The following is a 15,943-nucleotide window of genomic DNA, read 5'->3' on the forward strand; positions in this document are numbered from 1 at the left end:
GTGATGAGTGGAAACCTTCCATCAATTTGAAGGGAGACCTCAGAATGACAGACTCTCAGAGCCTGTTTGACCTTCTGCTTGGCCTTCCCACGTCCAGGATTCGAGACCCCCTCTTCACCATGACCCACCAGGTTGGGGCATTTTGCCTAAGGTGCCACAGCCAGCAGGGACTCAGGAACACAGAGTCTGGCTCTGCAGCCCACTGGGGACCTTCATGAGTCACCACTCCATGCCTGGCCCAGCGCTCTGGGCCTGCCAGCAGTGACTCCGGCTCCCGCTGCTGTTAAGTTGGTGCTGCCCACCCAAACCAAAAGCAGTTCCTACCCCTCTGCCACAGCAGGGATGCTGCAGGGACTGACTTCAACTTCAACTGGGTGTGCACCTGGTTATTTATTGTTTATTAAGGTGCAATTTACATAACATCAAACTAATGATTTTAAAGTAACAATTCCGTGGCATTTAGAACACTCGTAATGTTCACCATTTATCTAGTTTCAAAACACATTCATCATCTCCTAAGGAGACCCCCATATTCAGCAAGCATACTCATTAAATCCTCCCTACCCCCAGGCTGTGGCAACCACTAATCTCGTATTGTCTCCATGAATTTACCTATTCTGGACGTGATTCTACTGATATCAAAAGTCCAGAATTTCACATAATTCCATTTATATGAAATGTCCAGATGGTATGTCTGTTTTTATGTCAAGTGAATAGTTTGATTAGTGTAGCTTTGTAGTACAGTTTGAAATTGGAAAGGGTGAATAGTCCAACTTTGTTTTTCTTTTTCAAAATTATTTTTGTTTCAAACTTGTACTGTGGGTCCCCTGTAGTGCCACATAAATTTTAGAATCAGTGTTTCCATTTCTACAAAAGAAAAAGGGCCATTGAGCTTTTCATAGAGATTGCACTGGATATGTAGATCACTTTGGGTACCACTGCCGTCTTGATAATATCAAGTCTTCCACACCATGAACACAGAATGTCATGCCATTCATTTATGTCTCCTTTAATTCTGTTCTATAGTTTTCAGAGTACAAGTATCACAACTGCTGGGTTAAATTAATCCTAAGTATTTTATTCTTTTTGAAGCTATTGAAAGGTGAATTGAAGCCCTGGCTGAGCAGCAAAGTTGGTTAGAGCATCATCCCCATACACCAAGGTTTTCAGTTCCATCCTCATTACACCATCAGTGCACAAATGAGAATTAACCAATGACTGCATAAATGAGTGGAAAAACAAACCAATGTTGATGTTTTTCTCTCTTTCTCTCTCCCCCATTCTCCCCCTCTCAGTTCAGTCAATAAAGAAATTGAATTGTTTTCTTAACTTCTTTTTGGATTGTTCATTGCTAATGTGTGGAAATACAACCGATTTCTGTGTTGATCTTTTATCCTGCAGCTTCACTGAATTTGTTTGCATCTGCCAAGGTGGGGATGGATCGTTTTACTTGTTTCTTTTCAATTTATATGCCTCTTATTCCATTTTTCTTGCCTAGCTGTTCTAGCTAGAACTCTCAGGACAATGCTGCTTATAGAATTTTGAATAAAAGTGAAACCAGACATTCTTGCTGATTCCTGAAACTTAGTGGGAGATAACTTTAAGTCTTACAACATTGAATATATTAGCTGTAGTTTTTTTCATAAATGCCCTTAATAAGATTGAAGAAGTTCTATTCCTAGCTTGTTGAATATTTTTATGAAAAAGCATTGGAGTTTGTGAAATTATTTTACTGCAATTGAGATTATATTTTTCCTTCATTTTATTAATATGGCATATTACACTGATAGTTTTTCATATGTGAAATCCCTGGAATTCCTGGGATAAATCTTACTCTGTAATGGTGTATAATCCTTTTGACATTCAGCTGGATTGAGTCTGCAAATATTTTGTTAAGGGAATTTTGCATCTATATTCACAGAAGATTTGGGTCTGTTGTATTCTTTTCTTGCATATCTTGGTCTGGTTTCCGCATGGGGCAATGTTGGCCACATTGAATGATTTGGTCTCACTGCTCTTCCCCCCCCCCCCCGCCCCCCAAGAGTTGAAGAAGAACTGGTGTTAATTATTCATTAAATCTTTGGTATACAATTCACTAGGGAAGCTACCTGGTCCAGGGTTTTTCTTTGTCACGGGGTTTTTGAGTACTGATTTATTTTTTTATTTATGTTTTCAGAGTTTTCTCCCCTCTTGAGTCAGTTGTGGTGGTTTGTGTGTTTCCAGGAATTTGTCCATTGAACCTAGTTCATAGTTTTCTCATATCTCCTTTTTTTCCTCTTAAGGTAGCTGCTAATATCTCTGTTATGCTGTGTTTAAGTCATCTTATCTTTGGTCTAACGTTCGTTTGGTTGCTATAAACGTTTGACTATCTTTCAGAATCCTCCCAATGTCGATTCTCACACTTACTTTTTGGTGTTTCTGTGTAGGGATGGGCCCATGGAGCTTCTTATTTTGCTGATTTCATTGACACCACTTCTCTTTTTTCTTTTGTTTTAGCGCAGAATGACAAAATGCCTCTAATATGCCAACTTGCTTTCTCCATACCTCCTCTGTGACTACGACTCAGTGCCCTCTGAGCTGCCTTCCAGCTATCTGGGTACCTGTCCCCACCATTTCTCCAAACCTCTCTAGCTCTAACACTCAGCTAGCTCCCTCAAAATTTCCGCATTGTCCCTCATCATTCTCCATCCCCTTCTCCACCGCAGTAACTGTCACCTTTCCACAACCACACACCCACCTACACCCTACCCCTTCTTCTGTTTTGCAGGTTCCTTAGACGCAGTCACTCCTCTCCCCCTTGCTTGCAGGCTCAGATATTGCAGGGGAAACCAAAGGACCGGCTAGTGCTGGGGTAAGGCCCCCAGGGTCTTCAGCAGGGCAGAGCGCGTTTCCCTGGCCCTCACTCGGGCACGTGCTCGCAGGGCCCGCGCTGCGCCACCGAGTGCGCGCACGCCTCGGCTGCCGGCTTCAGGGAGGGGCCGTAAGTGAATTGCGCAGCAGGGCTCGGGAAAGTGCAGACTGAGAAACCGGGTCTGGAGTCGAGTGGGAGGGCGCTGTTTCTGGTTTAAAAAGAAAGTAGAAGAAGAAAAAAGAGACCAGGAAGGTGAAAGAAAGAGAAGCTGCAGGGGCCTTTCCCTCGATAACGGACGAAACTTCGTAGCTAACCACCGGTAGCAGATTTAAAAAGGCACTGCTGATCTGATGCTGAACTGAAAAAAATTCAGCTTCAGGGGGTCAGCTAGGAGCCCTCGGGCCAGGAGAGCCGGTGTCGGCCCAGTGCCGTCCTCAGTCCCGTCCGGGGACGGAAACTGGCTGTGGATCCCTCATCCCCGCTGACCCCAGGGCAGCGGGCAGGGCTTCCTGCACCTCCTCCCAGATCTCACAAACCTGACTTAAGCAATAACTTTCAAGTAATAAGCATGAGGGAGAATGTTGCGTGGTCTCTCTCCTAGCTTCTGGGGTTTGTGAGACTCCTCGGCCTTCCTTGGCTTGTAGAGGCCTCACTGCAGTCTCTGGCTCCATTCCATAGGGCATTCTCCGCTGGGTCTCGGTGTTGTCAAATCTCCTCCGTTCTCTTGTAGGTACATTGGTGCATCTGGTAAGTACATTGGAATTAAGGACCACTCTAAATCCAGAATAATCTCATGCTGAGAACCTTCATTTAATTACATCTGCAAAGACTCTATTTTAAAATAAGTTTACATTCATAGTTACTGAGGGTTTGGACTTTGGACATATCGTTTTCGGAGATGCTATTCAACATACTACACTGCCTAATTCATTGCCTTTTTCCCTAGACCCTGAAGGGTGGGGGAAGGTACACAGGACCAGGGATACATTTTTCAAAGATGAGCCCCAAAATCAAAAGCTCTTACAATACCGGTCTAAGACATCCAGACTCTCTGGAGAATAAAATTGGAGCACTAATTGGATATGAATTTTTAGAATAAGCCAAAGAAAATAAGGATTTGGCTTTTGTGGTCATCAGAAAAAAAAAAACTAGACAAGATATCTCCCCCATAAATTGGGGTGAAGACACTAACAGAAATTATCTCTTAACAGGACCAGGTGGATAAAAGAAGATAAATCGGCACACAAGATTAACTCAGACTGGTGTTGAGGAGGAAAGCTGAAGAGAGGGGGCTTCTTTCCTCACGCAGAGTGGGGGCTGTCTTCTTCCTGAGCCTTCTAAAGGTGCAATCAGACAGTTACAGAATACAGTCCTGGCTCAATGCCACTGAAGACAATTAGCATTACTTTCTATTTTTCCAATCACTTTTGTAAATGATATATCTCAGTGAATTGTTGCAACTCCCTATAAGGCACTGCTATTCCATCTTTAAAATCAGAAAATAGAGAATCTAAGGGATCACACAATTTGCTGAGGGCATGGAAATCCTCCAGGCCTTCAATACTGAGTGATACAGAGATTGACTGCACAAACTTCCTCAACTAACTGCTACTGCTCTACCCATTTTACAAACTAGGAAGCTGAGGCTTTCAGTTGTGCTTTAACTGGGCAAACAACATATATTTAATAAATGGTGGAGTCAGTATTTGATTCTAGTTCTGTCCAGGAGATCATAGACTATGCCCATGAAGGCTGACATTGCTGTAGACTGGATAGTCTAGGTCCTTTGACCACTCTCAAAAAGACAACTGGATTAAAGCCACCCTGATTCTCATGCCTGTTTTCCTCAACCAGAGAACTCAGTATAAGTAAGTATTCATGATCAGTTTACTCTGCCTCCCTTTCATTCCCATAATGCTTTATACTTCTTTGTCCTTAACCCAAACTTCTCCCACCTCCCAAGCTTTGCACTGTTTCCTGGTACTTCTACATAATTAACCAATGCCCTATAGCCTCAATTTCTTCTTAGGTAAGTTTTGGGTCCTTCTTGATATAAATGCAATCCTATGAGAAAGTCAGGAGGTAAATTTGACACCTTCATTACTTCCCATGTTCTCTTCCCCAACTGTTATGGATTGAACTGTGTGCCCCTCAAATACATATGTTGAAGCCCTAGCCTCAAGTATCTCAAAATGTGACCTTCTTTGGAAACAGGATTATTGCCGATATCATTAAAGATGACTAATTCAATAATACCAGTGGTGTCCTTGTAAAAAGGGAAAATTTGCATACAAATGCATCCACAAAGAGAATGCTATATGAAGATGAAGGCAGAGATCTACAAGCCAAGAAACACAGATAGTTGCCAGCAAACAACCAGAAAGATATGGGGGAAGACGTGGAACAGACTGTGCCTCACCACTCTCAGAAGAAACCAATCTTACTGTCACCTTGATTTCAGACTTCTAGCATTCAGAATTGCAAGACAGTAAGTTTCTGTTGTTGAAGCTGCCTATTTTGTGATACTTGTTATGTTAGCCCTAGCAAACTAACATACCAACCCTCTGGTAAAATTCCTGTTTAAATCTCAGACCATTCAACCCAACTTACAGTTTAATGCTTATTTCTTTGAGGATACTTCCTTGATCATGTTCTTTGATATTGACTCTCATAGAAATATTGTACTTTTTGGAGCTCTTATTTAACTCAGTTTGCAACTGCACATTTGCTAGTGTTGTTTGATTAATATTTGGCTTTACTTCTGGGTCTTAAACTCGATGACCCCAGCAAAGGTTCCTGTTTTGCTCACCATCATATCCCCAGAGTGGGTGCTCAGCAAATATTTGCTGAGTAAATTAAAGCATTTCATTGTTTTAGAAGCTAATTCCTTTTTGAAATACAAGTAACCTTTGGCAAATATAATCTGCCAACCCTTATCAGTCATCCCACATTGAATATGTACAAGACTCTGAGTTTTGTGTTATCACATAATTGCTTCCTAAATGACACTCGACTTCTTTTCGAGTTCTATTTCTCACTCTTGTCTAGTTTGACCACCATTTTATTGACTTTTTTGGGGCTTATGTATTTGAGTTTTTTATTGACAGCCCTGTTGTCTCCAGAATCTTCTTAGCCTTTTAGCAGCAGTTGCCTCAGGTGGAGTTTTGGGGCAGCAATTGCCACATTTTAATATTCTGTAGCTATTACATGGCATGGCATTTTTGCCATCTTCTTACATTTGACCATGTTTGTCTTGTAGTCAATGTGTTAGAACATTAAGAGGCAGATGGTCTAGCACTATTTTTAGCTCCAGGTAGAGGAAACTTGCTCTTTCTTAAATGGCAGTCAAAGATAGCTAGTGCTATCTTGAAATTAGGCACGGATGCACCATTATGCAACTTGGGGCAGACAATGCCTTGGTAATAAGTTGTGGATACAAGGGAATGACAACCTATGAGGGGCTTGTTGGATTTTTTTTATGGGTGTTATCTTCCCAGTGAGAAGAGAGATGGAAGGTGTTATGCAAGGGTTTCAGACATGATGGCACATTAAGATACTAGACAAAATAGATAGAACAATTCAGCTGCATATTTTTTAACTTAGAAATGTACCTACTGTATTTGCAAGGTTCAAATATCAAATATTTCTGTATGATATTGTAGTATAATGAGAAATATATTTGGTCTTTGCTCCCTGTCCCCTTCCTTTCAGGCACAGATTCCATTGGAATCTCCTGAGTGATGAGTATCTTTTGTATGCTAAAGAAATGAGTCCTGCTGGAGCTCCTAGATAGCTTCAGATTAGGGACCAGTCATAGGAAGATCAAGCCCTGATCTCCTCAGGCAAGGAAAGAGCCCCTACAGATTGAGTTCAATCACCAAAGGCCAGTGATTTAATCAATCATGACTGCATAGTTTATACAGACCCCTAAACAATGAGGTTCAGAGAGCTTCTGAGTTGGTGCACATACTGAGGAGCTGGGAGGTAGTATACTGAAGAGGGCATGAAAGCTTTATGCAATACTCCCACGAACATTTGCATAGCCACATGACAAACTGATACACAAAATGTGGTACTGTTCATCTTAAAAAGCAACAAAGTACCAGTATGCTACAGTGTGAACCTTGAAAATATTAAGCCAAGCAGAAGAAGCCAGACACAAAGGGCCACATATTATATAATTCTTTTTATATGAGCTGTCCAGAATAGGCAATTCCATAGAGACAGAAAGTGAAATTGTGGTTTCCAGTGCCTAGGGGAAGGAAGAAATGAGGAGCAACTGCTAAGATATAGGGATTCTTTTTGGTGTGGAGAAAATATTCTGGAGTTAGATTGTGATGTTGCTAGCACAACTCTGTGAATGTGCTGTAAACCAGTGGTCCCCAACCTTTCTGGCACCAGGAACTGGTTTGATGGAAGACAACGTTTCCATGGATAGGGCAGGGAATGGATGGTTTCAGGATGATTTAAGCACATTATATTGAGCATGCACTTTATTTCTATAATTATCACATTGTAATATATAATGAAATAATTATACAACTCACCATTAATGCAGAAACAGTGGGAGCCCTGAATTTGTTTTCCTGCAACTAGACGGTCCCATCTGGGGGTGATGGGAGACAGTGGCACTCAAAGTATGTTGCTTACGTCCAGTCTACTCTGTAATCTCATTTTGGTTGCTATCACTGCAGAAAAACCTGTTTCACAAAAATAAGAGGTTAGAAATGGAAGCAGGCTTTTCACTGTTTGTGTGGGAATCTCAGGATATTCTACCTTGACTTTAATCCAGAATGTATGGAGATTTGAAGTTCACTCAAACATATTTTTAAGGCCACCGTCATTTGCGATCTCAAGAGGTTGATCCTCTTCTAGTACAGACAAAGTCGATTCACCTGGTTTATTCACAAATGGGTCACGGATCCATTCCATCCCAATTTGGGAGTCTTTTGTGGTCAGAAGGTAATGCTCAAACTCTTTTTAAAAAAGATTTTATTTATCTATTTTTAGAGGTGAAGGGATGGAGAAAGAGAGGGAGAGAAACATCAATGTGTGGTTGCCTCTCGCATGTCCCTCACTGGGAACTTGGCCTGCAATCCAGGCATGTGTCCTGAGTGGGAATCGAACCAGTAGCCTTTTGGTTGGCAGCCCATGCTCAAGCCACTAAGCTACACCAGCCAGGGCACTCAAACTCTTTTGAGAGCTGAGATAGGTGATCATGCTGGGAGAAAAAAGGCCCTGGCTCAGTCTCTTTCAAAATCTCTGCTATTTGAAACATGTCAAAATCTCAGGGTTAACTCATCACCCCCATAATTCCAGTTTGGCTTTGAATATAGCCACTTTATCAGCCGACTTGAATGCAGTTATAGTTCTCTCCTAAAGTGACAGATTGAGTTCATTGAGCAGGCTGAATATGTCACACAAGTAAGCAATTTGACAGTCCATTTTGAGTCACTCAAATGTGCTGTGAGTGGTGACTATGTTTCTAAAAGAAATCTCTGGAGCAGCTTTTGTAACTTGAAAGCTCAGGCCAGTGATCTACCTTTAGAAAGCTGTCTAGCTTCTGTGCATAAGAGAGGAGATGTGTGCTATGCACCCATCCTCACAGAGCTGTACATACAGACATGAGTTAAGGGCATGTACTTTAATGTGGTTGATAATTTTATTTTATTTTTAAGATTTTATTTACTTATTTTTAGAGAGGGGAAAGGAGGGAGAAAAAGAGGGAGAGAAACATCAATGTGTGATTCCCTCTTGAGTACCCCCTACTGGAGACCTGGACAGTGATCCAGGCACGTGCCCTGACTGGGAATTGAACTGGTGACACTTTGGTTCACAGTCCAGTGCTCAGTCCACTGAGCCACATCAGCCAAGGTGATCATTTTAATCACATCCTGCAAAACATTAAGTTCAGATGACATTTTTTGGCTAACCAGCATTTCTCTATGGATGACACAGTGGGTAGACTCACATTCAGAACTAATTTCTTTGACCCAAGTAGTGAAACCAGAAAACTGTCCAGTCATGGTAACCTGTCCATCCATGCGTATACTGAAACAAAATGACCAATTCAGTTTTCCTGATATGTAATCACTGAAAGACTTGAATAGTTCTGCAGCTGTGGTGTGAGTGGACAACAAAACCACACATAACACATCCTCATGTACATCCTCCTTAAAAATATATCACACAAAAACAAGTCTCGTTGCCTTCTTGTCATCATCGGTAGACTGGTCAACCTAATTGCATACCACAGTGACATTTCCCCTCTCCAACAATTGTGCCTTTGCTATTTCATCAATTCATCTAGTCATGATGCTAGATGAAGGAGGAACACATGCCATCTTTTCAACCACTGCCTCTCCTAAAAGTTCACAACAAATGTCTTTTGCAGGAGGCAGGATCAACTTTTCACCAATAATAAAGAACTTGTTAGCTTTGGCAATGTGGTTAGCCAGTAAGAATGATGCTCTAGGTGCAGACACATTTGATGAAGTGGTGGCCTTCAATAATTGCTTCTGTTCTTCATGGTCACAGTTTTTTATTTTGAAAAACTTCAAAGGCTTGTATTTTTTAAAAGATTTTATTTATTTATTTTTAGAAAGGGAAGGGAGGGAGATAGAGAGAGAGAGATAGAGAGAGAGAGAGATACGTCAAAGTGCGGTTGCTGGGGGTCATGGCCTGCAACCCAGGCATGTACCCTGACTGGGAATCGAACCTGCTACACTTTGGTTCGCAGCCCACGCTCAATCCACTGAGCTACGCCAGCCAGGGCCAATGCTTGTTTTTTAATGCATGGTGCTTGGTCTCCATGTGGTGAAGCAGTTTTGAGGGTTTCATGGCTTCCTGTCTTCATTGGATAGCCTGTTACCACATACTATATAAAGTGGGCTTGGAAAATGTGAATCACCTGTTGCAATGAACACGTAATTTAAACGGGACTCTTGGTATTTTCTCTTTTTAAAAGAATTTTAAAATTTTGTTTTAGAGAAGGGGAAGGGAGAGAGAAAGAAAGGGAAGGAAACATTGATGTGTGGTTGCCTCTCATATGCCCCCAACTGGGGTCCTGGTCCACAACCCAGGTATGTGTCCTGACTTGGAATCGAACCAGTGATGCTTTGTTTGGAGGCCAGCACTCTGTCCACTGAGCCATACCAGCCAGGGCTTGGTATTTTCTTTTAAATGCAACTTGCTTTTTGTTGACAGTTTTTGTCTTCTGTTGTCTCATCATTGGGCCTTTCCCCCCATTCAAAGAAACCCTCTCTCCAGCCATGTTTGTTTTGTACTCATTTTGGCTGGGGGTAGCTTGCAGACTTACCAAAACCGTGAGTGAGACAAGTACACAGTGCAGAAAGGAGGAGTGTGCGGAAGTGGTATATAAAATAATGGCCATGCACAGACTAAAATTAAGTGTCAGATTCTGACTTAAAGCCAGCCACCAGATGCAGCTGTACAGTTGAAGTATACCAACTCACTTGCCACTATAAAGTCTGCCACCAGATGCGCCTTAATTGTCACTTGCCACTCACAGGTAGAGTTTTAATATGAGCCTGCAAGCAATTGATTTATTATTGTCTCTACAGTCAAACCCCTCTGCTGATAATAATCTATTTGCAGACACTCCCTAGCACTAGCATCACTGCCTCAGCTCCACCTCAGATCACCAATCATTAGATTCTCCTAAACTTGGGATCACACAACCTAGATCCCTTGCATGTGTAGTTCGCAGTAGGGTTCACACTCCAATGAAAATCTAAGGCTGCAGCTGATCTGGCAGGAGGCAGAGCCCAGATGGTAATGTGAGTAATGAGGAGTGGTTGTAAATACGGATGAAGCTTCACTCACCCACTGCACTCCTGCTGTGTGCCCCAGTCCCAACAGGCCATGGACCAGTATCAGTCCATGGCCCAAGGGTTGGGGACCCCTGGTCTAAAGAGCCAAAACCTAGATTAGTTGGCCCCAATAACTGGCATTGTACTTAGTTATCGCATGATATTTCTTCAATAAGCATTCCAACTCCCCACTTGACCTTTAACCCAACCCTATCACTTTATAGAATCACATAGCCTTAATTAGTGAAAAACGCCTGTGATTTTACATTAGTTTCAATTGCTCAGTTCAGCCTTCAGTTGCCAGGCTACTCATGAATTTACTGAATTACTGTCAAGCATTTATTGACAGCAAAAGAGATGACTCAACTTCCTTTTTTCTTGTCAAAAGGGATTCATTTTTAAAATCACACAGGCATAGCCCACTGTCGAGTCTGGTATTCTTTCCCCTGATTTATGACTTCTACTGCTGCTGCTGCTGCTGCTGACATCTCTGCTGTTAACTGAGGTGTCCTTTTTTAGTAATCTTTTATCATTAGGTGCTGGTAAGAATTTTACTTTATCTGGAATTCTGCAGCTTCACTACCTTTAAATATTATTTTAATCTCTCAAGCCTGGATTTTACTTTATTTCCAGAATCTAAGTAGTTAAGTGTCTCTGTAATTTTGGTGAACATTTCAGCCTTTATATTTTCCTCAAACACTGCCTATTGATCCTCCATTCTCTCATTCTCTCTGTTCTTCCCACCTGACACTTCTGTTAGATTTTGTTAGTCCTCCTCTACTCCATTTCACTTAATATCTCTCCTGTATTCACCTTCTCTCTCTCTTCCCACACCCCTCTCTTACTCTAGGTATTTCTTCAGGTCTATTATCCAGTGGACCAAATTTCTCTTCAGTTTTGTTCACCTGTTTACACTGTTCAATGATTTTTTACTTTTAATGACTATATTTTTCATTTCTATAATTTCACCTTGTCTTTTAAATACATTTTAAAACATATTTTTATATTTTAATCATGAGTTTATCTCCTTTGTCATCTTTTTTTCACAATTTCAGCTGACATCTCTATTATCTCAAGTTCTTAGGAATTTAGTCTGGCTATCTCTTTATCTGCTGACATTTGTTCATGGAAGATCATGCTTTCTGAGTTTTTATTTTGGAAAATGAGTTCCATGGAAATCCTGTGTAGCCTGGGTTTTAGGTGGATCCCTCCAGAGCATTTTGCTTCTGTTTGTTTCTTTCGGGCTTCACGAGAATATTACCAACCTATAATTAGTTAATTTATTGGCTTGAAGGTACCCAGATCATGCAATTAAAGTACATACAAACCAACCCAAAGGCAGACTTTCTCACAAGATGTTTTTCCCCACCCAAAGTCACTTACAGCAGCAAGTGGCACAATCTTATGCATTGTCATGTACCTCTTTGCAATATTTTCCAGGACCTCCTAGATGTCAGTTTATAGCTCTTCAATAGATCTGATTCTTAGTTCAATTCCGATGTCTCGCTTTCATAGTCTCAAGGTCTTGTCTCCATCAGCGAGTGGCTCTTATGATCCATATATTGATGCCTGATACCCGAATCACCCCTTCCCATCTTCTTACTGCTTTGTTTTTCTGCTTTGTTTTGGAGCCCTTGGAAATTCCTTCACTTTATTGAAATTCATCTATGTACTTAACAGAATGTTTGCTACACTTTGTCTAGCATTTCTAACTTTCTGTGGTGAAAGATTTTCACATGTCCTAGTCTTCCATGTTATTGAAAAAGCCAGTGATTGTGTGTATTGTGTGTGTTTGTTATAATTAGGAGTATTAATGGGAAATTGGTGGGAAAACATCACCAACCCAAACCAACAGCTTTTTCTGAAGGTATATTGGCTTTAATTTATTGCCCTCTACTCACTAAGGAATAATAAGTAGATCAAAATCTCATGATATTAGCTCTAAGCAATTCAACATTTTCATCCAAGAAAGGACACTCTCTGAACAGTGTTGACCCTAATGATATTCTAAATAGATTGAGACAATTATATGCTGAAAATATGGTGTAAAAGTCCATCCTCTCTCTGGGCAAAATGGCCAGGGGGTGAGAGGGTGGAGTGATTCTGGGCCCCCTGCACCTCTCTCCAGAATCTTGCCACCTTGGGTGTTACCAAATTGATGCCTCTTTCACATGAAGTTATCAGCGAAGAAGCCACAGTTAATGTAGGTACAATCAGTCATATAGCTCATGGGAAATTCACAGTTGTAAAAGCTATTTCTGGAGTTCACAGTGTCAGATTCAAAAATTAACTGGAAAGGAATATTATAATCAGGCTTGGATATACTAACGTTAAGATTTATAAACATGATAACATAACTCAAGTTGTCCTCAAACAAAATGCTATAGTGCCTGTGGAAGTAGTGCAGCTGATGAGTTTCCTACAGACATTCCAGGGACCAAAGGGGACTTCAAATTAGTCAGACATGTTTCCCTCGTTGACTGTCCTGGCCACGATACTTTGATGGCTACTATGCTGAACAGGGTAGCAACGATGGATGCAGCTCTTCTGTTGAGAGCTGGTAATGAGTCTTGTCCTCAGCCTCAGACTTCTGAATACCTGGCTGCTATAGAAACCAAGAAACTGAAGCATATTTTGATTCTATTTAATACAAAACAAAATGCATTTGGTAAAAGACAGCCAGAACAGACCCTTGCATTTGTACAAGGTACAGTAGCAAGAGCTACTATCATTTCAGTTTCTACTCAGCTGAAATACAATATTGAAATTGTCTGTAAGAACATAGTAAAGAAAATTCCAGTACCCCCAACAGACTTGATGTTATTAGGTCTTTTGGCATTAACAAACTTGGCTGGGAAGTTGATGACTTTGATGACTTTAAGGGGGCAGTAGTATTCTAAAAAGAGTGTTAAAGGTGGACAAGGAGACAAAAGTCAGAGTTGGCATTTTTTTCCAGAGATGGAGAAGGAAAACTCATGTGTTTGTGGAACATGATGATGTGCAGTGTGCTGCTCCAGGGAGTCTTACAGTAAGAACTAGAACAAAAACTGACTTCATGTTGTGCCGGGCTGACAGAATGATGGGGCAGGTATTTGATGCAGTTGGAGCTTTACCTGAGATCTCATAGAATTGGAAATCTCCTTTTTCCTGCTTCAAACTGCTAGGTGTATGCACTGAAGGAGACAAGAAAGCAGCGAAGGTGCAAAAGTTGTATAAGAGTGAGGTGTTTGTGGTGAACACAGGATCCCTGTCCACAGGAGGAAGAGTTCATGCAGCTGAGGCCGATGGGGCAAAATCATTCTAACAAATCTTATGTGCACAGAAGTAGGAGAAAAAGTTATTTTCAGTGGAACAACTGAGAAACACTAATGTTTAATTGGTTTGGGTCAAATAAGAAGAGGAGTGATGAGCCAAGAGTAGATGATGACTAAAGAATTCCAGTTCTAAAATATATTTAGATAAAGTCAGATTTTCTCTTAACAACACAGGTCTACACTTTCAAAGCAATACCAGGGAATGAATTTTCAGTTCATTATCTTAATCGTAGCTGTTATTCTTATTTTGGGGGGGTGAAAATTTAACCTCTAGTGCTTAAAATAGGGTCTACCATAAACACAAATATTGGCATAATGTTGGATTGAACCTACATTTTAGCAGAAATTAATCTGTGCCAAGTAATGTCTGATTTATATGTCAATGCAGGTTTGAAGTAAAACTATTTGCTGTAACCAAACTTTGCTGTAGCACACACACCACTGAACCTGCCTGAAGTAAAGTTCTTTTTCAAGTATTCATGATTCATCCTTGAGTATCTCCTGGCTTGAAAATATTTTTATTCCAGTAAAAATTGAAGATACAAATTCTTGAAGACCATACATCCTTTGCCTATTTTATATTGCTTTATCTTTGCAACATTAAGTGAAAAGAAATTAATAGGTTCAAATAAAATTATCCTTTAGCACAAAAAACACAAATCAATACTTATTAATTAGCAGTAAAAAGGAAGGGCCAAAACCATCCCATGTATTATTAGGTAATTTTCTTCTTTTTTTTTAAGATTTTATTTATTTATTTTTAGAGAGGGAAGGGAGGGAGATAGAGAGAGAGAGAGAGAGAAACATCAATGTGCAGTTGCTGGGGGTTAGGGCCTGCAACCCAGGCATGTACCCTGGCTGGGAATTGAACCTGCGACACTTTGGTTCACAGCCTGCACTCAATCCACTGAGCTATGCCAGCCAGGGCTGGTAATTTTCTTTTTCTGCTTCATCCTGGCTTTGATGTCTAATGTATAGGGGTGGGCAAAAGTAGGTTCACAGTTATGAATATATGAAACAGTTTATTCTGGTATTATTTATTTTTTAGTTATTGTATTAGTTATTTTTTATTTGTCTTCCTTTTGTTTTTATTGTTATTGTCATTATTTTCTATCCTTACTTATCTTTTATGTAATGATTTCAGATAATTTAACCTCCTTTTCCCAATGCTGTGTGCATGTGTATGTATATGTGTATATATATATACTTTTTATATATAGTATAAAGTATATATGATATATACTTTATTTAAAATTATATATACTTTTTATTTTTATTTTTTATTGTTGTTCAAGCACAGTTTTCTGCCTTTCTCCCCACCCCTCCCTAACTCCCCAGCCCTCCCCACCTCCCTCCCCTGTTTCCACCCCACCTTGTTATTGTTCATGTGTCCTTTATAATTGTTCCCACAAACATTTCACCCTTTCCTCCTACAATTCCCTCCCTTTTCCCCTGTGGTCACTGTCAGCCTGTCCTCAATTACAGTGTCTTTGGTTTATTTTGCTTGCTTATTTGTTTTGTTGATTAGGTTCCTGTTAAAGGTGAGATCATATAAACTTTTTTTAAAGTGAGTTGGGATTCTTTGTTCATGCTGCTTAACAATTATGAAGACCTGTCTGCATTATTGGCAACAAGTGACTCATACAGTGCCTGGGTTCATGAAGCAAGAGCAGTGGAGGAGCAGTTTTGATGACAGTGTGGTGAGCAGCCCAAGTGCCCCTGGGACAGATGGCAGCTCTGTGAGCAGCTGCAAGGGTTTTCTTCTTCTGCCAGTGCCTCTGCTCTGTGTTTTCTGTCTCTTCTTCCTCCAGGAGCATTTCTTTCTAATTCCACACATTATGTTATCAGCAGATGACATTTAAGATACTAGGTAAGAGTTGGTCCTGGAGATTTTTTTTGTTTTAGGTTACATGTTTCAAGCTAGCTTGTCCAGATAAGCCAGGGAT

General features: G+C 40.6%; 1 pseudogene; it reads left to right on the forward strand.

The window, feature by feature from the left end:
• The first annotated feature begins 12,756 nt into the window (after positions 1–12,756).
• Positions 12,757–14,114, forward strand: LOC114509398 (annotated as a pseudogene).
• Positions 14,115–15,943: the final 1,829 nt, after the last annotated feature.

Source organism: Phyllostomus discolor, chromosome 3, assembly GCF_004126475.2.
Source record: "Phyllostomus discolor isolate MPI-MPIP mPhyDis1 chromosome 3, mPhyDis1.pri.v3, whole genome shotgun sequence".
Classification (NCBI taxonomy): domain Eukaryota; kingdom Metazoa; phylum Chordata; class Mammalia; order Chiroptera; family Phyllostomidae; genus Phyllostomus; species Phyllostomus discolor.